The sequence below is a fragment of the Talpa europaea genome, assembly GCF_964194135.1.
Source record: "Talpa europaea genome assembly, chromosome: 8".
Classification (NCBI taxonomy): Eukaryota; Metazoa; Chordata; class Mammalia; order Eulipotyphla; family Talpidae; genus Talpa; species Talpa europaea.
In genome coordinates this window covers 9,328,193-9,351,131 of record NC_140075.1, presented here as the reverse complement: position 1 = coordinate 9,351,131, position 22,939 = coordinate 9,328,193, and the positions used below count along the sequence as shown (strand labels likewise).

At 48.8% G+C, this 22,939-nt stretch overlaps 1 pseudogene across 1 annotated transcript; it reads left to right on the top strand.

Moving 5' to 3' along the window:
• The first annotated feature begins 449 nt into the window (after positions 1 to 449).
• LOC311176203 (olfactory receptor 14A16-like) lies at positions 450 to 22,152 on the top strand (annotated as a pseudogene). The gene is made up of 4 exons: positions 450 to 944; positions 2,578 to 2,582; positions 20,999 to 21,102; positions 21,535 to 22,152. The product of its transcript is annotated as an olfactory receptor 14A16-like (transcript).
• The last annotated feature ends 787 nt before the right edge of the window (positions 22,153 to 22,939 follow it).

Here is a 22,939-nt window from a genome sequence, read left to right as displayed (position 1 = left end):
CAGGGTGGGGAGGGCCTGGCATGGTCAATTGTCCTCTGGGGCTGTGCCCTGGACAACCTCTGGGAGGTGTGCTGGGTGGAGATGCTGGGGCTTGGGCAGGAGGCAGGAGAGCAGGGCTGGGGCGGTGGGGAGGGGCAGTCAGTCGGGCTATGAGTTCAACCAGAGCAGAATCCTATGATCACCAAAATTTCCCTCCTTCCCAACCCCAGATCCAGTGTGATAAAGGCACCTTTCTGGAGCTGATCGCAAAAAGTTCAACAGAGATCAAGAGACATGGAGCTGCTTCACTCCACAACCTCAGAGTGACTGCTGGGACACGCCTGTGACTGTACGTGTAGGTGTCATGTTTTATTCAGGTCAATGTTTTTACACAGATGATGGCTCCAGGGGTGACAAATCTCACAGCCATGACAGAGTTTATCCTCCTGGGGTTCCCCACCCAGGGGATCATGGGCTTCTTGCACCCACTGCTCTTCTCCCTGGTCTACCTGTGTGCCCTGCTGGGGAACGTGCTCATTGTCCTCATCACCACCCTGGACCGGCACCTCCACACCCCCATGTACTTCTTCCTGAGGAGTCTGTCCTTCTTGGACCTCTGCCTCATCTCAGCCACGGTCCCCAAGTCCATTGCCAACTCTCTTAGGCACAGCAGCTCCATCTCCTTCCCGGGCTGTGTCGTCCAGGTCTTCATGGTGATGGTTTCAGGAGCTACAGAGCTTCACCTGCTCACGGTGATGAGCCTTGACCTCTATGCTGCCATCTGCCACCCCCTGCACTATGAGGTCATCATGAGCAGGGACAGGTGTGTGCAGCTGACAGCTGCGTCCTGGCTGGGTGGGGGTCTCTATGCTGTGATGCACACAGCTGGAACCTTCTCCTTGTCCTACTGTGGGTCCAATGTTGTCCACCAGTTCTTCTGTGACATCCCCCAGTTATTGGCTATTTCCTGCTAGGGAAATTTAATGAATGAACTTGTCCCTATTGCCATCGGTGTGGTGTTGGATTTCTACTATTTTATATTCATCGTCATTTCCTATGTCCACATCTCTGCCGTCAGGAAGATCCCATCCACAGAAGGGAAGGCCAAAGTCTTCCGCAACTGCTTGTTGTGGTGCTGTGGTGCTGTTTCTCTCCACTGCATTCTTTGATTATCTGAAGCCAACTTCAGGGACCCCATCCATGTCTGACCTGGTCATTTCTATGTTCCACACGATGGTACCCCCCACCTTTAATCCCGTCATATACAGTTTGAGGAACCAAGCCATGAATTCGGTCATGAGGAGACTGATGAAGGGGAGACTTACCAAAATGTGATAGAGAAGATGACTTCATGACTCCATTATGAGACATTTATTTAAAATTTTCACATTATTGTCCCCTTTATAGTCTTATAATTTCATATAATTCTATTGTACAATTTAAATATATATGCTCATTTTTAAAATATATTTAAGACCACTTCATATATTCTTCTGCTCATTCACTCGATTAGCATTGATTGTTTCTCTTTTTAACACTTAGTTGCACTTTGATATTCTCTGTACAATGAAGGTCACCTAACTTCAGCATATATCTGCTGTTTTCCATTTCCATGCTCTCGGCCGAGGGGTGATGGTTGGGTTTCATCTCAGTCATCAGCAGAAGTTCTCTCACTGGGGCAGCATCTCCAGGCTCTAAGGCACTTCCCTTTTCGTGTTACTGACTCTCGTGGTCACGTGAGGGATCAGGGGCTATTGGTGGGTCAGAGGCCCCTGTACTTGGTGAGTGAGGCCTTCATCGCATAAAGAAGGCCTGAGGACCCAAGTTGGAAACAGCGGTCACGACCTTCTGTGGACAAGGACCCACACATGATGGGGTAGAGACCCTCCTGGAGGCTCTGGAGTGGATGTCACCGGCTTTTTCCATAAACACAGCACACAATGGACACCAGAAATAAGACAGTGGCTGTGAAAGCTGTTAATTTCATGTGCTGTATAATTACTAAAAATTTACTAAAATACAGTGAGTAGGGTTTTTCAAGAAACAATAAAGGAACTTTGGAAGCTCTAATGGTAAAAAAAAAAAATGCTAGCTGGTGGACTAAGCAATATTCTAATATTTCCAGAGGTAGTTAAGGAAGGGCGCTCACAACATCACACCACACTTTCCTCATGTGTTTATCCCCATATATTTAATTTCCTAGAATTTCTGGGATTTTGAGGACAATGTCCTTATGGCCACATTATTATGGGATCTCAGAGTGTTTGTGTTTCCATGTGGAGTAGTTCAAACGAGAAAACTCATCAGATTTACGTATCATAAGTAACACTATCATTTAGTGTAGATACAAATACAAAGAATTTGAAAAAGATTTAAAATTGGGAAGTGAAATGCCCAAGTGTATGGCTGCTGTGTGGCCTCAGCTCTTCTCTGCTGACTGCATCAACCCCTGCTTGCCCATCTGTGATGTCCAATGTTTGAATTTTTCACACCAAAATATTTCATGATAATATGCAGTTCCAAGTGGATATCAGACATTTAACTCATTCTCAGATATTCACGCTCTGAGGGTGCTAATCAGTCTGATCTTGCCTTCAGCCCAGGTGAGTCCCATGTGTGCACAATGTCATATTGGAGGTAGCTAGGAACAGTTAAATGATGGCAAAAACTCGATATATAAACTTCTAGGTTGACAACTTGCTACTATTATTTTAAATCATTGGCATTTTTATTTTTCCGATGATAAATAACATTCTTAATATTAATTATAGCTACTGTCATAGTTTACAGGTCAATAAAAGTTATGGGCTATCAAAAGAAGAAGGTTATGGAATATAATGAGAATTCAATGCACATACTGAATGAAGAAGCTGAATCAGACTATTATAAACATATCCTGAGACTATTCATTGCCTACAATTTGTCAGTTTTGTGTAACATAATTAAAATTTTAAAAATAATAAAACATTAACTGTCTCTAGGTTGTATGAATTTAAACATAAAGCACAATTAAAACTGTTGTGGACAATGTAATATACACTAAGAGAAAAAGATTCCACTGAAAAAAGCAAATTAAAATAATAAGCCACTTCAGTGTAGTTGAAAGCTTAAAAAATCAACACACAGGGCCTCCACTGTGGCGCAGCGGTTGAGCTCTGGGCTATGAAGCTTCCCACAGTCTCTGCAGCACCTGTTCAATCCCCGGCCGCCGATGAGGGTCCCACAAGGCACGAAGAATTCTCCTGCTGACCGCTGCTCCCCTCAGTAGTGTACTTCGTCAGTCTGCCTGTTCTGTTCTCCACTCTGGCTCTGGTGAATTTTCTCACCCTCCCGTGCTTCTGACTGTACTCACTGCTTATATAAATAAATAAATCTAAAAAAAAATTAGAATATTTAAAATTGGGAAGTGAAATACCCAAGTGTGTGGCTGCTGTCTAGCCTCAGCTCTTGTCTGCTGACTGCATCAACTCCTGCTTTCCCATCTGTGACGTCCAATGTTTGAATTTTTCACACCAAAATATTTCATGATAAAATGTAATTCCAATTGGATATCAGAAATTTAACTCATTCTCAGACATTCATGCTCTGAGGGTGCTAATCAGGCTGATCTTGCCTTTCAGCCCAGGTGAGTCCCATGTGTGCACAATGTCAGATTGGAGGCAGCCAGGAATAGTTAAAAAGATGGCAAAAGCTCAATATATAAACTTCTAGGTTGACAACTTGCTACTATTCTTTTAAATCATTGGCATTTTTATTTATCAACTGATAAATAACTTTCTTTATACTTTCTTAATACTTAATTCTTGATACTGTCATAGCTTGCTGATCAATAAAAGTTATGGAATATAATAAGAATAGGTTATGGGATACAATGAGAATTCAAAACATGTATTGAATGAAGAAGCTGGATCAGACTATTACAAATTTATACTAAGACTATTCATACTAAGACTTATAAATTTATACTAAGACTATAGTAAGACTATTCATTTTGTCAATTTTGTATAACAGAATTGCATTTTTTAAATTAATAAAACATTAACTGTCTCTAGGTTGTATGGCTTTAAACATTTAAGCACAATTAAATTAGTTGTGGATGTATAATACACACTAAGAACACTTAAGATTCCACTATAAAAACAAATGAAATCAATAAGCCACTTCAGTGTAGCTAGATTACAAAATCAACACACGAAAATCAATTGCCTTCTTATACCCAAAAATTGAACTAGAAGAGAAGTGAAGAAAACAATCCCACTTACAACCATGAAGACTAAGTACCATGGAAAATACACAACTAAGGATGTGAAAATACAAGAAAAGGGTAAGGCATTGTTAAAAGAAATAGAAAAATAAAAAGAAATGGAAAGATATTCCCTGCTCTAGGCTTGAACGAATCAACATTACCAAATGCCCATCTGACCCAAAGCAGTTTACAGATTCAATGCAAACACAATAAGGACTTCAAGGACATTCTCCAAGGACATAAAACAAACATTACAGACATGCATATTCAACAACCAAAAATCCTGGCAAAAATGAGGAAGCATGGTGAAGGCAGCACACTTCCAGACTCCAGGCCATACACTAAAGCTCTAATACTTAAAGCAGCATGGCTCTGGGACAAAAAATAGACACAAAGACCTCTGGAATATAGAGGGCAGTCTGAGGAACCAAGCCATGAAGTCAGCTGTGGGGAGACTGATGAAAGGGCAACTCAGAAAAATTTAACAGAGAAGTTGACGTCATGACTCCATTAGGAGACACATATTGTAAGTTTTCACATTATATTCCTCGGCCGCTCTGGGAGGCCCAGTGAGGCCCATGGGACCCTGTGCCTGGTGGACACTGTGGCTGGAGCCCCGCGGCGCGGAGATCGCTGAGGTGCGCTCAGATGCCCAGGGGTCCGCCCCTGCACCCCAACAGGAGTCCCCACGGGTGAACACAGCACAGCTCCAGTGCGGGGTGTCGCGCAGAGGGTGAAGCTCTGTCTGGGCAAGCACGGCCTGCCCAGTGTGGCCCCCCGTGGGTGTTGGGGCGAGCGAGAGCTCCCCCTGCACCCCCTCCTCAAGCCTCCCCTGGACCTTTTTTGCCTCTCTCTGAGCAGCATCACCCCGGCAGTGGGGAACCCAGGCTGGGAGGCACCTCTGTGCTCCTTTGAGTCTGTTTCTTTGGGGCTGTGCTGAACACCCCTTTTATTCATGTTGTGGTGCGTCTCAGACGTGGCTCAATGTATAGAAATATAAACCAGTGTCTAAGTGACCAAAATATCATTTTATTAAGTATTTTTAGGCAATATGGTTGTTTAGCACGATAAATCTCTTGATGTAATAACATTCCTGGACTCTTAGGGACTTAGAGAATGATGTCTCAAGAAAAGGTAATATATTGAACATAAACATAGTTTCTTTGTTGATTTAAAGAAAATAGCTGAAAATCAGGAAATATTTTCTTTAAATAAATGAAGTATGATCTGTCAACAAAATGAAACTAACTGATCAAATGGAGGAAGGTATTTGCAAATTATATATTTGATAAGACATAATTTCCAAAAATAAGAACAACTCATACACCCAGTAGCAAAGCCTCAACAATCAGACTAAAAAACAGGCAGACAATCTAAACAGACATGGCCACAGGCCCTTGAGAAAGTGCTTGACATCACTCATCCCCAGGGAACACAGTCAAATCACAAGACAACAAGGCATGTCATCTGGGAGTCAGGGGATGTGGGGAGAAGGGAGCGCCTGGGCACTGCTGGTGAGGGTACAGATGAGTGCCCTCATGTGGAAGGCTGTGGAGGTTTCTTTTAAAAATTAAGAACATAGGGCCTCCCAGGTGGCACAGCGGTTGAGCGCTGGATTGCGAAACTTCCCGCGGCCTCTGCGGCACTGGTTCGAACCCCAGCTGCTCCCGGCCACCAGAGGAGGGTCCCACACAGTGTGCAGACCTCTCCTGTCGCCCTCTGCTCCCCTCAGCAGTGTACTTCGGTCCTTCTGCCTGCTCTGCTCCCTGCTCTGGCTCTGGTGAATTATCTCACCCTCCCGTGCTTCTGACTGTACCCAGTGCATGTATAAACAAAACAAAAAAAAACAAATAAACAAATACATAAATAAAAACATGCCTCTATAAAAAAATAAATCTTAAAAAAACAAATAAAATTAATAACATAAATGTTATATGACCCAGTAATTCCACACTAAAGATACACGCATATTGGACAATAAAGAGACACAAACCCCCATGTCAGTGCAACAAACAAATAAAATAAATAGTAGAAAAATCCACAAAAAAAAAAAATGAGAGCTTTTCTTTGAAAGATAAGATAGGCAAGCCCTTAGTGAGACCAAGGAGAAAAAGACAGGAGCTGAATAAACTAAAAAATAAAAGAGGGTAGTGGAGCAACATGGCGGCGAGGAGACACTGTGAGTAAGATCTCCCATTAAAAAAAAAAAGTTAATAGGGAGGAAATGCGGAAGGTCCCAGTGAGAACTGGGACACAGAAGATTAACGGACGACTCCAGCAAACTACCCAAAGAAGAAAGTTGCCATAAAAGAGGACTAGAAGGGAGGAAAGCACAGAACCCTGCTCCCCTCCCCCACCCTCAAAGTCGGCACTATCCGACCAACAGAAAGGAGGAAAAAAACAAACTAAAATGACCAACAAGAACAAACTATGCATCAAGCGGGACTGTGAGTGGAAAGGAACTATTTCAGCCACCACACCCCATGAACTGGAGCTGTGGAGAACCCTGCAGGATTTGCCAGGGAGGTGAGCGAATGGCTCCGGGCGCCATTAGAGAACAACAAAGACTCTAGAGATCTGCACACAGCCCTGGGCCGGCCGGTAAGCTTTCGCGGAAAAGTGGCGTGCTTGAAAAGCAAACGTGGATCGCGGCTGCCCAGGTACCCTCGCCTGTGACCTAGGCTTGCAGGGAGATGCACGGGGGCCCTCACTGAGGTGAAAGTCCCTCACTGAGAAATCAGAAACCAGGCGCCCAGAAACGGGAGCGGGGTTCAAAAGGTGCCATTCTTGCGGCTACCGAACTGGGCTACAGCCCACGTCCTGGACCTGAGGGCTTTGGAACTGAGACCCAGTGCACAACATTCGGGGCGTGGGTCCTCCATGTCAGTGGGGCCCAAGGCAGACACAGCACCCCAAAGCCGTTGAGGTTTTCCCTACCATTCCCACTCTGTTCCCTGTCCCACGGGGTGAAGAAAACAGCTCCCCAAGAACATTAGGAGAGATCTCTGGAGCCACCTAGTGACCAGAAAAAAGTCACTAACACCCCATAGAACAGGGACCTTTCTTCAGAAAAGACTGCTTGAAACCAAAAGAAGGCTCCGGGAGCAGCCCGTGGCCAGCAGGGAAGTTAGCTCACCTCAGGCCCCTTCAGACCAGCAGTCTGAGCCCACAGGGGGAGCGGGCACCCACGGCCGGGGCAGACCGGGTGCGCAGAAGAGTGTGCCTGAGACCGGAAGCGCAGGGAATGTGTCCCACATCGCCATTTTAGAACAGGGACATTTCTTCAGTAAATACTGCCTGCAGAAGGCTCCCTCAGGAACCAGACGTAAGCGGGGAAGCTCGCCCACGCCAGGCTCCTTCTGGCCTGCAGTCCAAACCCAGAGGGGGAGCGGGAACCCACCACCAGGGCAGACCTAAGGCACAGGGGAGTGTGTCCCCACATCAGCATTTTGGAACAGGGACCTTTCTTCAGTAAAAACTTTTTGAAACTGACAGATGGCTCCTGTAGGAGCCAGAGGGGAGTGGAGAAGCTCACCCAAGATGCCACCCAGTACCAGCAACACAGTGTCCCAGAGAATATGGCAAATTAGAAAACAGACAGTAGGGAGTAGAAGAACAACACGCAACATAACAACTCTTCAGGAAAAAAAAGCACACCACAAAAAGAAAACCACCCCCCAGATTGCAAAGACACTTGGAAGAACTTCTGAGCCTTCCAGAAAGAGAATTTAAAATTGTCGTGATTAAAAAAATGACAGAACTCATAAAGAAAAACAATGATCAGAAGAAGGAAATTGAGTCCCTAAAGAGGGAAAACAATGGTCAGAAGAATGAAATTGAGTCCTTAAAGAGGGAAGCAAAAGAAACGCAGGAGATCAAAAAAATTAATGGAGGAACTAAAAAACTCTGGGAAAAGCAATGAAAGCAGAATAGATGAAATGGAAGAACTAATAAGTACTCTTGAAGACACATCAATAAAAAGAATAAAAAGAACCAAAACAGAAAAGGAAAGAGAATCACGAAGGAAAAAGAACGAAGTAAGACTTCGGGAAAAATCTGACTCCATGAGGAAAGGAAATATAAGAGTCATAGGAATCCCAGAAGGAGAGGAGAGAGATGTAGGAACAGAGAAAATATTCAACGAGATAATTGAAGAGAACTTCCGAAACATGAAAAAGGAACTGAAATATGATATACTAGAAGCAAGAAGAACACCAAACTTGCACGACGAAAGGAAAAATACAGCAAGACACATAATAGTAAAGCTCCCAAGAATCCAGGACAGGGAAAAATAATGAAGCTGACAAGAAGGAAGAAACAGATAACATTCAAAGGAAACCCAATCAGACTGACATCAGATTTCTCCAAAGAAACACTACGGGCAAGGAGAGAATGGAGGGTCATAGTCAACAGACTCCAAGAAAACAGAGGCCAACCAAGAATACTGTCTCCCACAAAGCTCTCCTTCCACTATGAAGAAAGAATAAGGATCTTCCCAGACAAACAGAAACTCTGGAATTTCATTACGACTAAACCCCCACTCCAAAAAATACTGCAAGGTGTCCTAAAGCCAGAACCTCAGAGGGACAAATAACAATGAAAGAAGGCCAAAAAAAAGTTATTAAAAGAATAAATAAATAAAATCAAAGGAAAGACAAACACAATGGCAATAAAGAGACACAAACCCCCATGTCAGTGCAACAAACAAATGAAATAAATAGTAGAAAAATCCACAAAAAAAAGAGAGAGCTTTTCTGTGAAAGATAAGATAGGCAAGCCCTTAGTGAGTCCAGGGGGAAAAAGACAGGAGCTGAATAAAATAAAAAATAAAAGAGGGATTGCAACTGTCACCACACAAATAAAAAAAAATAGAATAATGGCTGATTGTGAACAATTACCTATCATGTAATGTGGCAGGAATGCCTGAGTCCCTGAAGCATGTTTTCTTTCAATATTGAATAATGAAAAATGGATCAGACAAGCCAATTAAGAGACCATGTGATTGAAGCACTCATTAGAAAGTTCCCCAAGAGGAATGAAAACCAAGTGCAATTAAGCGAAACAGTTCTCGAAATGATGGAGGTGGCAGCAGAAAGCAGCCTTGGAGACACCAGGGTTTGCAAAGTGGTGGCAGGGGGCCAATTATCCACAATAGAGGTCTTCATTGAAAAGAGACTCTATCTTGAAGCCCTTGGTTGCATCTCAAGATCTTTTACAAAATTCAAATGAGCAGCTTTATATTAAATTGGTATAATAATGGGTGGAGGTCCTTTCTGGAAAAAAACGACTCCTTTAAAAACAAGTATTCAAGACCTTTCAAATCCTCTGCATCCCCTTCCCAAGGAAGCTCAGCTGCGCACCAGCTCTGCCCATGAGTCAGACTCCCCTGCCAACGTCCCACTTCCAATGATGAACTGAGAGACTGGGCTTGCACAGGGGTGTGTGAAGCTTCTGATTTGAAAGTAAAGGGCAAAGTAACTTGATATTAACTGACAGGAGAAACCCAGTGGAAACAATGAGTTGCAGTGAACAGAAGAAAAAGGCTTAGAAAAGTGTATTCATATTCTTTGTCACTTTGAAGTGGGGAATTTAGCTTTTCCCTGTTGAGTTGTACGAGATCCTTCCTTATACATTATATATTAATCATTTATCAAATATATGGTTTGAGTTGTATGAGATCCTTATTCATTATATATTAATCATTTATCAAATATATGGTTCGCAAACTTTTCTCCTACTCCCTGGAAGCCTTCACATTCTGCTGATGCTACTCCCTTTGCCATGCAGAAACTTTGTACTTTCATGTTGCCTGGCGTGTTAATTTTCTTTCTTGTGGATTGTGCTTTTGGTAGCACTTTCCAAAGATCATTCCTGACACCAATGTAAAGAATGATTTCCCGTGTTTTGCTAGGATTGTTACAATCCCACCTCTTATGTTTAGTGTTTAATTCATTAGAGCTGACTTTTATGTACGGTTTGAGATAAGAGTCCAAATTTTTTCTATTGATTGTGGATGTTGCATTGTGCAACACCACACTGATGAAGACACAGGAGTCGTGGAGCAGGCTGCACAAGGCAGGATGCTGCTGAGAGCAAGATCCTGGCTGTTTTTATTGATAGAATAATCATAGAGCATCAGCCACATGCATTAGGAGGGCAAGGAGAGAAGGATGGGTGAAACTCAGGAATGTTATCTAGGGCTTGCAGGACATGAGTCCGCTGACCATGTTATCACCTTGATGACCAAGTGTTGTCATCGAAACTAGACCCTGGGCCCCCTGGGCATGGTCCTAATCTTATCAACTGATCAGCTTCTGGGGCCCCTTGTCATACATCGGTCCTTGCCCCCCAGGGTGTTCCCAGTCATACCTCGTGATGCATGGGGTTAAGTTCATGCATCCATCCTCAGCCCCCTGGGCGTTCCCGTTCATACCTCTTGATGCACACCCTTCCCAGAGTGATCAAGGTTTCTGCTCTTGATTGATAGGAAAGGCACCTTGTAAGGTTTGGCTCATATGACTATGACTGGACAGTGCTGACCTTTGTATAGGACTTCAACATTATTAGTATTAAGAAGAGCAGAGGGGATGTCTTGTAATGGGAGGTAACAGATGAGGAGTCAGAAATGATGTTAAGTGACTGTGAGGGAAATGAAGAAAGAGCCAAAAGAGCAGCTGCTAGTTCAGCATGTGGGGACAAAGGGGAAGCCGCGATGCAGGCAGTTGGCCCAGAGGCAGCAGCCTGGGCGCCAGACCATGACTCGGCAGCCTGGGGCGGAGGCGCTGTCCACGAGGGTCGAGAGAGCCTGGGGATGGGAGAACTGACCACGACATTGAAGGAATGACGAGGGAGAAGCTGTGGGGATTGAACGTGTTTATCGGGTGGGGTAGAAGAAAAGAATGATCCACCATAATCCTGGACAACAATCTGAAATTGCTGTGACTGAGTGAGGAGCCATTCTGTGTCTGGCTCGCAGAGGCCGGTGTTAATAGAGCCGGGATCACAGCTGGATAAGGACTGACAACGAAAACGGCCTTTTTGTAAGAAGGAACATCTTTGAGAAAAATAAGTAGATAAGTGATTTTTTGGCTGGGAGGGAAGGAAAAGCCATTCCATAATGTGAAAAGGTGAGGTCACAGTTTTTCCACTTATTGAAGAGACTGTTTGTTATTTCCCATGTGTATCTCACTGGAAGGCCAATAAGGCAAGAACAAAAAAAAAAATAAAAGGAATCCAACATCAGAAATGAAGAATTAAAATTGTGTCTCTTTGGAGGCAGCATAGCCTTCTATAGGCAGCCCAAGAAACCACCTCCAAGGACAATCAGAACTGACAAACTCAGGAAGGTTACGGGATACAAAACCAACTGACAAAAAATGGTGATGTTTCTGTACTAATGATCCAAAAAGAAAGAAACTATTCAATTTAGACAAACCTCAAAAAGAGTACATATGGAGGGAGATGTTGAACCAAAGGAGTAGAAAATCTACATGCTAAAAATTATAGACACCAACAAATAAAACTGAAGAAGATACACTACGTGGAAAGAGACCCAAAGTTTATGAATCAGAAGGAGAAAGCATCAAAAGGCCAGGAGCCAGCTACCAATTCACAGCACACCCTGTGAGAATTCTTACAGCTCTTTCACAGATCCAGAAAAAATAATTTGAAAACGTCACAGAAGCACAACCCTGGGCCGCTCAAGGCAACCCTGAGAAAGGAGGAAGCTGGAGGCACCCCCTTCTCGTCTTCAAATCGAAAGCTGATGCCATCCAGGAGGCAGGACGGGTCACCCTTCACCGGCCTTGTCCTCCTGCTGGGCTGCCTCCGAGTCTCCCACCATTCTATCCCGCCCCCTGGTCTCGGCCTCTGGTGACCTCACAACCCCATTTGGGACACAGGACACTGTAAGCTTCGGGAGACGGTGCCACGGGAGGGTCTGGCCTCAACCTGGGATGAATGAAGCATCGTAAAGGGGGCCCATTGCAGACTTGCCCGCAGGAAAGAGCGCAGCGTTGACAGGAAGCTGCATGGGCCCTGCACATCACCCACTCGCTGAGATTTCCTACAGGTGCCTGCCGCTGAGCAGTCCATGGGCACCAGGGCCACCATCCGGAGGAGCAGGTCACGTGGTCAATGAGGGCTGGGAATGTGTTCAGGGCCAGAGGGAGCAGCAGGAGGGTGAAATAGCTGAGCGCTGCAGGCCTTCTGTCTGTCTGTGTGTCAGAGAAGCCAGCATTTTGAAAGTCAAGAGTTTTCAGAGAATCAAGCATGTCCCTGCCCTGGCACGTCTTAGGGCCCCGCACTTGTCACGCTCAGCGCCCTCTCTGGGTGCCACGCTCTGTGGGTTTAGACAACCCCACATGGCCTGAGTCAGCATCCTGATACTACAGGAGCCCATGGAGCTCTCTGCTCCCCGTTTCTCACCCCTCCCCACCCACCCCAGCCTTTTGATTGTCTTGGTAGTTTTGCTGTTGCAGGATGTCACGGAGTGGGAAGAGCTGGACACACGACATTCCCAGCTTCTGAGCCTCCCCAGCTCCTCTGCCCCCACTGCTGACAGCTCGTCCTCTCCAGCACCAAGCAGCCCCATGATCTGCCTGGCCTGAGGCCTGTTCTCTGGGACCCGGGTCTTTGCGTGCAGGCTCGCTCCATGGAGACGCCTCTGCCTCCCCTACCCACCGCAGAAGGGTTCTCCCGCCTAGACACAAACACCATCCCCGCGTGGGCTCAGAGTCTTGCTGCTGGTTCTTTGTTTTCCCATGTACATCAGTCTTCGGTTGCATTTTAACTCCTACGAAATCACCAGTTTTGCACTCAGACAACTTCTCATTCCACGTGGATGAAAACATTCTGGGACAGTCTCCGCTAAATAAATCCTTTCCCAAACTAAGTGAGCACATGTGACACTTGCAGAATTATTTTACAAGAGGACCCAAGATTTTACAAATTCATTAATATTCAGCTGTGGCCTTAACGCACCATGCATGCGTGCTCACTCTCAGGAGAGGTTCTGACGTCACAGGTGCTCCGGCGTCACTGAGGTTCTGGGGTCACTGGGGTCCAGGGGTCACTGGGGTTCAGGTGCCACTGGGGTTCCGGGGTCACTGGGTTTCTGGGGTCTTTAGAGTGCAGAAATCACTGGGGTTCAGTGGTTGGGGCTGCTGTGGTCACTATCGCTCAGGGCTCACTGGGGTTCAGGACCCACCCCTGACAAGGTTCTTTCTTCCTGGCCCTCGGTGACCACGCAGGACACCGTGCTGACACCAGGGACACTGGAGCCCCCAGGACCTCAGAACCTCTGCTGAGAGTGAATACGTGTGCACTGTGCATTAAGGCCACAACTGAATATTAATGAATTTTTTAAATCTCATGACACCACCTTCGGGGCCTGTCCCCACCCAGGCCAACAAATATCTCCAATGTAAGGACAACTCCTGGGCGTGTCCCCTGGTGGGAACCACAAATAAGTCCCATCCAGATGCACGCAGGCCCAATGCGACACCAGTCCAGGGACAGCCCAGCGACGGCCACCCCGGGTGCACACAGGCCATGCTGGCTAAGGGGAGACACACCCGTCAGGCACATCTCGGCTCCAGTGTGTGTGGGGTTGAGGTGGCAGCACGGGGGCGACACAGGGATTTCTAACATGACAGGAAAATTCCCGGTCCCAAGGAGCCGGCTCCATCCTGCTGCCCTCCGGTTCTGCTGCCCTTCCTGTCTCTCCCACTGTTCCTTCCTGTGCTCCTTCCTTCCTGTCTGTTTATCCCTCCTCCTGCCCCCCCCACCTGCCAGGCCCCAGGAGGGCACACAGGGGGTGGCATTGACTTTCCAGCTCCCTGTGGACGGGGCTCACCTGGGGCTCTGAGGGGGCCACACTGGGTCCCTGTGGCGGTCAGGGGAGGTGATGGGGCCTGATTGGGGGGACCAGGTCCTACTCACGGTGTCCCCTAGGACGCCCTGATGGTGCTGTTGTCTCAGGAGGCTCATTACCAGGGACACCGGCGAGAAGTCCACGGGACAATTGACACCCGGACCCCTCGGGCGAGGTCCCTGAGGAAGAGGAGCTGGGGACGGTGTCAGGGTCTGAGGGGCAGCAGGGGATGGATATAATGAGCCCTGGGGCCCGTCTGCGGAGTCAGTGAGCCGGAGGCCTGGACCCTTGACATCAGAGGCCAGCACCGCGGAGGGCAGCGGGTGACCGGGCCATCAAGAGAGGTTTGAGTTTCCTCCTGTCACTGTGAGGGCGAGTTTCGTGGGAAGCCACTGCTGGGCCCACGGGTGCGTCCCGGCTGACTGGACGTGTGGGTCAAATAAGGTGGAGAAGTTCCCCTGTAATTAAATGTTTTCTATTGAGTATAAATATATATTCCATTGAACTGCATTTCAAAGTGTCAGCCTTTCAATAGGAACAACTGACCTCATTTTGTTGTCCTACAAAAGAGAATTTTATTTTTTCACTATTGAGGTAACATGTTTTACAGCCCAGTATCATTTCTCAATGCATTTTGCATTTCAGAGGAGCAGTAGTTAAAATATTCATCTTATAACTGAAAGCTAATATTTAAAACTCACAGTTCAATTTCACAATGCCATATTTTCTGGGATGAATTTCAAAGAGGCAAATATATATATATATATATATATATATATATATATATATATATTACTTTTCTTCAAATAAAGGACTTCTGCAGCTTAGGTTTTTAATAATTTGTGGTCATATTATATTTTAATTATGGTCTATCTGACAATTATTGTTCATAGCCATGCATTTCAGCAATTTTTATATTCCTACACATCTGCACTGCATGCCGGAGTTTCTCATACTGTTCCCCAAACACTGAGAACGTGAGCTGGGGTGACGTTCCTCCCCTCCAGAGCAAGTCACTGGGTCTCCAAGCTCTACTGACCGATGAGCACATTTTGTCCATGAAACTATTTGTGATAATAAAATGTAGTTAATCACAAGACATGACTTGTCCTTTCAAATTTCAGAATGAAACCTGAGTTAGAAAATCACTCAAAGTAATACTCATTTCAGTGATAGCATGAGAGCACACAGCCTCCCTGGTGGCGCAACGGGTTGAGCGCCACACTGTGAAGCTGTGTGCAGCCTCTCTAGTGCGGGTTTGATTCCTGGTCAGCCCGGGAGAAACACACATGGCGCGGCAGACCTCTCCTGCCTTGCCCACTGCTCCCCTCAGCAGTGTCTTCAGTCCATCTGCCTGTTCTGCTCCCTACTCTGTCTCTGGTGAATCCTCTCACCCTCCCGTGCCTCTGACTATTGTATAAATAAATAAATCTTAAAAAGTACACATGAGATCACAGTCCGATCCACTTGGGATATGACACCATTACGTGGCCTTATTCCTGTGGATGCATTTTCTGTTATTCCTTGAACAAATCCAGTGAGTGTCAGTGAGGATCTTTCCATGAGTGTTTTATCACAACATCATGTTACCTTGTTATTTGTTCTTATCAAGGAGGACACTCATTTTCACTTTTTACTGTTTTCACCGTGGGTCACTTTTCAGTCCACCACATGCACCGGTGTCCACTCAGAATCTACTAAATGCCCTTCAGTGCCCGGCCCCTCCGTCCGCACTCCTACGTTCCTCCCCAGTTCTGTCTGGTAATGAGCAATTTTTTTCACTCAGTCCAACAATTCCATTTGCTGTTTGCCACTATAATTTTTTAATTGCTGACTTTTATATTTTAATCCACAGATGGGTGAGACCAGCCAATGTCTTTCCCTTTTTGACTTCTCTCACTAGCATATGCTCTCCAACATACACTTTGGTTCCGAAGGACACTAGTTCACCTCTTTAATAGCAGTGCGGTATTCCATGGAGTATGGACGTACATTATATATTCTCTCCTCTATCCACGGCACTTGGGTTGGGGCCATGGCCGGCTACAGTGGACGGTGCTGCTGGGAACACAGGTGTGCGTGGTCTGCACTGTAGAGTCTGTGCATCTGGGACAAAAACCCAGATGAGGTTGCTCCATCCTGTGGTTGTCCTGTTGTCAGTGTCTGAAGACATCTCCACGCCATTCCCAGGAGAGGTGAGAGGCCTTTTCTCTCCCTCCCTCACCTTTTTGCTCTGTCCAGTCTCTGGATTGGTCCCTTCTCACAAGTGACAACAGTTTGATTTTCTATTTTCCTTATCATTAGAACAATTAGGAATGGGTTAAAAATTTTCATTAGACAAACCCTTAAAATAACAGAAGGAACACACAGGGGCTGCCCACTGCCCACTTACCCCACAGATGAGCTTGGGACACACGCCAAGGACCAGAGAAGAAGAGCACGTAGGAACAAGTGACCTCCCCACACTAGAGAGCTTCTGTGCCTCAGAAGAGCCATCCCCAAAATAGGCCCTTGCACTGGGAGAAAATTGTGCACATCACACACCCGTCAAGGGCGAGTGTCCAAAGTACACAAAACCTACAAACCCAGCAACAGAAAGAGACACTCCAATCCAACATGGCCTCAGACCCCCAGAGACATTTTCCTGGGGGAGTTCAGGAGCCCGCAGCCTCTCACACCTTTTATTCAGGTTGAAAACTTCTCGGCTCCTGAACGCATCCACCTGCCTCACACCTGCAGGACTTGAAGGTGCCTCAGTAGTCACAGAGGCCCACTCTTGCTGAATAAAGTCTCCTGCATTCCTGATACTTGCTTTAGATTTTAATATTGGATAAAATCTGAGTCCCCTGAATTAGTTCTGTCAGGTGATTTTCTGTAGCTTCTGACTGTTGCAAATTGATCCTCTTCATCCGCCCACTCACTTTCCTGCTGTCTCCCCACAGAGGCCTCCCAGGAGACAGAGCAACTGAGTCTGCTTTCTGCGACTAACTCATGGGCACCCAGGGTTGGACGCTGCTCAGCCAGGATGGGCGGAAAGGACGGACATTCCCTCGTTGGCCGAGACACAACAACAGTCTCGGTGACCACGCGGGTTCCCAGTTAACCTCATGAGCAGCTCCCCAGCCCCTGACCCTGTACCTTCTCCCTGAGCCCCTAAAGGACACCCCGCCCGGGCGCTGACCCCAGCTGCCCTCCTGACCCGGCGGCCTGCTGAACAGGATGTAAGAGGGTGTCCTCTCACAGGGGGCCCGGCTCCGGGAGGCGTCTGGGGCCACCGTCAGTCAGTGTGGACGGTCACTGATCAAAGGTGACTTGAGAAACCGCTGACCGCACGGTGCTCAGAATCACAATGCCCCGGGGAGACTCAGGCGAGCCTTGGGTACCGCAGGCTGCCCACCCATGCTCCGAGCTTGGAGGCGATGCCCCTGCCGGCCTCTGGGCGCTGGCATGGTCTGCCAGCTCGCCAGCTCGCCCCCTGCCCCCGATCCCTGACCCCGGGCCCCACCCCACACCAAGCTCACGGCACCCACGTGTGTCAGGGAAGCGAGGGTCCCCACCTTCAGCCCCGCAGCATGGCCTGCACAGAACCAGGGTGGGGGGGCTTGTCCTGACCCCTTTCTCCTCAGAGCAGCTGGCGGAGTGTTCCTCTGTCACACAAAGGACACATGAGACAAAATGGAAAAAAAAATTTCCTTTATCATGGATTAAAAGAGACCACAGGGTGTATTTACAAGACAAAGGAGATGACTTCAAAGGCAGAACATGCAGGACCCTAAACTGCATCTACCTCAAACTCGCGTCCATCATTGAGAAACCTGCTCACATGCAAACAGACAACGTTGACATTCTCCTCCTCCCAAGTGTGCAGGGCCCAGCCACTCTCCCTGGATGGCTGCCGGCTCGGGCCTGGCCCCAGGGCCTGAGACGGCAGCTGGGCCGAGCCCGGGGCCAGGTCTCCTGCACCTGGAGCCCGATGCGCGCTTTCCAGGGCGGAGGGACGTATACCGGCACCACACCAGGAGTCCATGTGCTTGTCCCCGGCAGGGCCAGCTGATGCTCATGCCTCAGAGCACGGGGCACATGGTAAAAGCGAAGACAGACCCACCAGGGCCTGGACAGGAGCCCAGCAGGAGGGAGATGCCACAGTGACCATCCTCAGACCAAACTTCAGCTGGGAAAGGAGAAGGAGCCGCAGAGGGCGCGGTCCCCGATGGCCAGTTGGCCAGTGCCTTCCCCACGGTGACCACTCTCAGGGCCGGTCGCCTGGTCAAGGTCGCAACAGAGTGGGTGGCGGGTGGTGTCCTCAGGAAACGGACTCAAAACAAGTGGCCTCAGCGGAGGAGGCAGGGAGAATGATGCACCCGTGCCCAACCAGGATGCCCAGAGAGGGGGACACTGCCCGTTCCACACTGGGGGGTAGGGAAGAGAAAGTGACAGTGCATCGGCGGGGACAGGTGGACTCCCAGACACGGGCAGGACAGTGACCTGCACCTCAGGTCAGCCCCTTGGGCAGAAGCAGGAGGAAGCAGATCTGGCAGAAGACCAAGGGCAAAGCTCTGGGCCTCCTGCTGCTGGAGGGTATACCCTGAGGTCAATCCACCAACTGACCTCAGGGCTGGCCTTGAGTGACTGGAGTCTCCTCAGCCTCCGTGAGTCCTTAGTGTCCTTCTGTCCAGTCTCAGTGTTCCAGGGGCCCTGCCCACAGGTGCAGCCAGGGGCACGGCGGCTAGGCTGGGCACTAACCCTAGGTTGATGTGCCAGGTGTACCCAGACTGGCATGAGCCACAGGAGAGCAGGCCCAGGGCACTCCCTGTCATCATGGCGGCTCTGAGCTCAGACACAGTGCAGGACCCACATTTCAGCTGGGCAGTGAGGCACCTGCATCCCGGCCCAGATACCCTGAAGTGCTCAGGGCATGCAGTGTCAGGCCCACCGGAGTCGGCTCTGGCCGTGCCTGCCCTGAGCAAATGGCCCAAAAACCTGCCCCAAACTCAGTGCAGTTTGGGTCTGGGCAGGGGCCGGGGTTTCACTTGGGAACAAGGCGCCAGGATCGTCGATGAACCACACGGGCAGCACCCTCCAGAACTGACAGGGCTGAGCTCTCACAAGCTGAATGCAGGGCTGGAATCCCTGAGTTCTGAACATGGAGCATCCGATGGGAGCTTCGCCGACAACAACAAACAGCGAGCACTGGAAACCATCCATCAGGCTTAATGTGACTGCTCATAAGCCACGCGGGAGCCAGCCCAGATAGATAAATTGGCTTCAGAAGAGGACACATGTGGCGTCCTCAGAAGAGAAGCATGAGCTGATGGCTACACACCATCCCCAGACAGTCATCACGGCTTCAGGACCTCCATAGATTGAAGACCCCTGGACACCACTGCAGAGGCCCTGCTGCTGCACCTGCCTCAGGCCCTGCCTCTGGCATCTCCTTCAAAGAGCACCTGGGCCTTAGCCTGGTCTCTGCCGGCTGTTTGCAGGTGGCGGGCACCAGCACACCAAGAGCTGGAACACTGGTGTCGCTGGCACCGCCCGCTGGGCCGGGTGCTCACCTGCCTGCTCCCTGGGGGCTGGCTCCTGTGTCTGGCCTCCTTGAGAACTCTTGATGGCCCAGTCATGTCTGGCCCGGCATCTGGTGCTGTCCAGCCTGGTCTGCGGACTATTGCTGTGGGCTCTGCCTGTGCGGGCTACCTCCCCAGGATGTGGGCATTTGATCATGATACCTGGGTTCCCCCGTGCTGACCCCTCCCTTTCCTCTGCCCATGCCTGTGGACCCTGGGTGTTGCCAGCCACAGCCCACGGGCCCACGTGATGGGGCGTCCCCTGTGTCCCTGAGGCGCAGGACACCAGTGCTGGAACGGGACCGGGGCCAGTGGACCCGCATACCTGGCGGGGCCATGTGCCAGCCGGAATAGAGGGGCGGGGGCTTCTGCTTCATTGACAGGCCCATGGGGGTGAGGCCCTCCCCTCATTATCTGCAAGAAACTCCAGAATCACCATCAGTTTCTGGTGTTGCAGCTTCTGGGACTATTCGTCAGGGCGGGTCCCTCACGCTCGCTCCAGCCTCCGCCTTCCCTCCTGCGCATTCAGGGGATGGTCCCAGTGTGCCCACCACGAGCTCGTTTATTGTGTGTGACCCTCACCTGGGGGGCCAGTGAGGAATCTGGGAGACCACACCTGGGAGAGGGCAGCAGCTTTCCACGCAGCGCGTGAGGACGAGTCAGGCCAGGGTGCAGGAGGGGGAAGTCGCAGACCCTGCTGTGGGTCTGTCTGTCGGAGTATCAGTGGGGACAAGGAGACAGTCCTGGGTTTGGGAGCCCCGAGCGTGTGGCTGTCACCATAGGGTGGACCGTCCCTCCCGCCCTGACTGTGGCCATGCCTGAGCACTGCGGAAGCAGCTGCAGAAGAAACCACCTCAGCTCCTCGGGCTAGGGGAGAGGCAGGACAATGACCAGGAGGGCAGGACGGGAGGTCACCCTTTCAGCACATATGAGCAGGGGCAAAGTCCAGACGGTCATCAGATGGTGACACAGAGCAGGGAATCCCCCACCACTGCCCTGATGAAGGACGTGGGTGCCAACCAGGAACAAACTACTGGCCATCAGTATCCACTGGTCCCAATATGTGCGCATGAAGGTGTGACTGGCCAGTGTTTTGTAGGGACTGTGGCTGAGACCCCACAGGCTAGATTTGGGGCATCCTTAACAGTTCATGTTCCTGAGGGTTCTCGGGGGTCCTGCTCCTGAAAGGTGCATGGACTGGGACCTGGGGACGGCAGAGGAGGGGCCGGGCTCAGGGTTTCAGGGGTGCCCATGCACAGGACATAGTGAGACGGAGGGAGACTGCTTAGGGGGTTGAGGTCAGTTGAACTATCTGCCCTTCGGCATCTCCCACAGGCGGCATGGACAGTGGCGGCACCTGCCGTTCACAAGCTGGAGAGGCCGAGCAGAGCAGGAGCTGAGATCCCTGTGGGTTGATTCTGGCCAGGGCATGGAGAGAGGTCAGTGGGGAAGGACAACGCTGGTCCTATGCAGAAAGAAACCATGGGTCCAGCACTGGCTGACAATCACAGCGTTTTATTCCTCTAGACTTTCATGCAGTGATGGCTCCAGTGGTGACCAATCTCATGGCCATGACAGAACTCATCCTATTGGGGTTCCCCACCCAGGGGACTATGGGCTTCCTGCACACGCTACTCTTCTCCCTGGTCTACCTGTGCGCCATGCTGGGGAACAGGCTCATCATCCTCATCACCACCCTGGACCGGCCCCTCCAACCCCCATGTACTTCTTCCTGAGGAGTCTGTCCTTGTTGGAACTCTGCCTCATCTCAATTACTGTCCCCAAGTCCATTGCCAGCTCTCTGAGGCACAGAAGATCCATCTCCTTCCTGGGCTCTGTCCTCCAGGTCTTCATGATGGTTATGTCAGCAGGTACAGAGCTGACACTGCTCATGGTGATGAGCCTTGACCACTATGCTGCCATCTGCCACCCCCTGCACTATGACATCATCATGAGCAGGGAGAGGTGTGTGCAGATGACAGCTGTGTCCTGGCTGGCTGGGTGTCTCTATGCTGTGATGCTCACAGCTGGAACCTTCTCCTTGTCCTACTGTGGGTCCAACGTGGTCCACCAGTTCTTCTGTTATGTCCACTCGTTATTGGCTATTTCCTCTTCAGAAAACTTAATATTCAAATGAATTTGTCCCAATTGCCATCGGTGTGATGTTGGATTTCTGTTGTTTAATTTTCATTGTCATTTCCTATGTCCACATCTTCTCTGCTGTCAGGAAGATCCCATCCACAGAAGGGAAGGCCAAGGTCTACTCCACCTGCCTTCCCCACCTGCTGGTTGTGGTGCTGTTTCTCTCCACTGGATGCTTTGCTTATCTCAAGCCGACCTCAGAGACACCGTCCATGTCTGACCTGGTCATTTCTATGTTCTACACAGTGGTGCCCCCCACCTTTAACCCCGTCATATACAGTCTGAGGAACCAAGCCATGAAGTCAGCTGTGGGGAGACTGACTAAGGGGAGACTCACCCAAATGTAATAGAGAAGATGACTTCATGAATACATTATGAGACACTTATTTTAAAATTTCACATAACACTGGCCTTTATGTTTTTCTAAGTTCATATAATTTCATTGTAAAATTTAAAAATATATGCTCATTTTTAAATTATATTTATGATGACTTCATACAGTCTGCTGCTCAGATACTCTATTAGCATTGATTGTTCCTCTTTTTAACACTTAGGTGCACTGTGAGATTCCGTCTATACTGGAGGGGACTTCTAGACACTCTTTGCTGGTCTCCATTTCTGTGCTCCCGCCTGAGAGAGGTGATGGTTGGGTTTTATCTCAGGGGTCAGCAGAAGTTCTCTCACTGGGTAGCATCTCCAGTCTCTAAGGCGGCTTCCCCTTTCATGTCACTGACATTCTCGGTCATGTGGTGAGGGACCTTGGGGAGGATAGAGGCCCCTTTACTTGGTGAGTGGGGCCCTCACATCATAAATAACATCTTTGTTCCAAGTTGGGATCTGAGTAGTCACCACCTTCTGTGTAAAAAGACCCACACATGTGACATGGTAGAGAGCCCCCTGGAAGCTCTGGTGTGGGTGGGTGCTGCTGGCATTTACGATAAACACACTCAGCGCATGGTGGACGCCAGAAATAAGAAAGTTAAGTTCTTGAGCACTGTAATTACTAAAAAAAATACAAAATGCATTGGGTGAGAATTTTTGAGAAGCAATAAGAGAACTTAGCAAGTTATGATGCTCTAAACAAATTCATAACTAGTAGCAAACCTCATAACTAATATTTCCAGAAATGTGTTA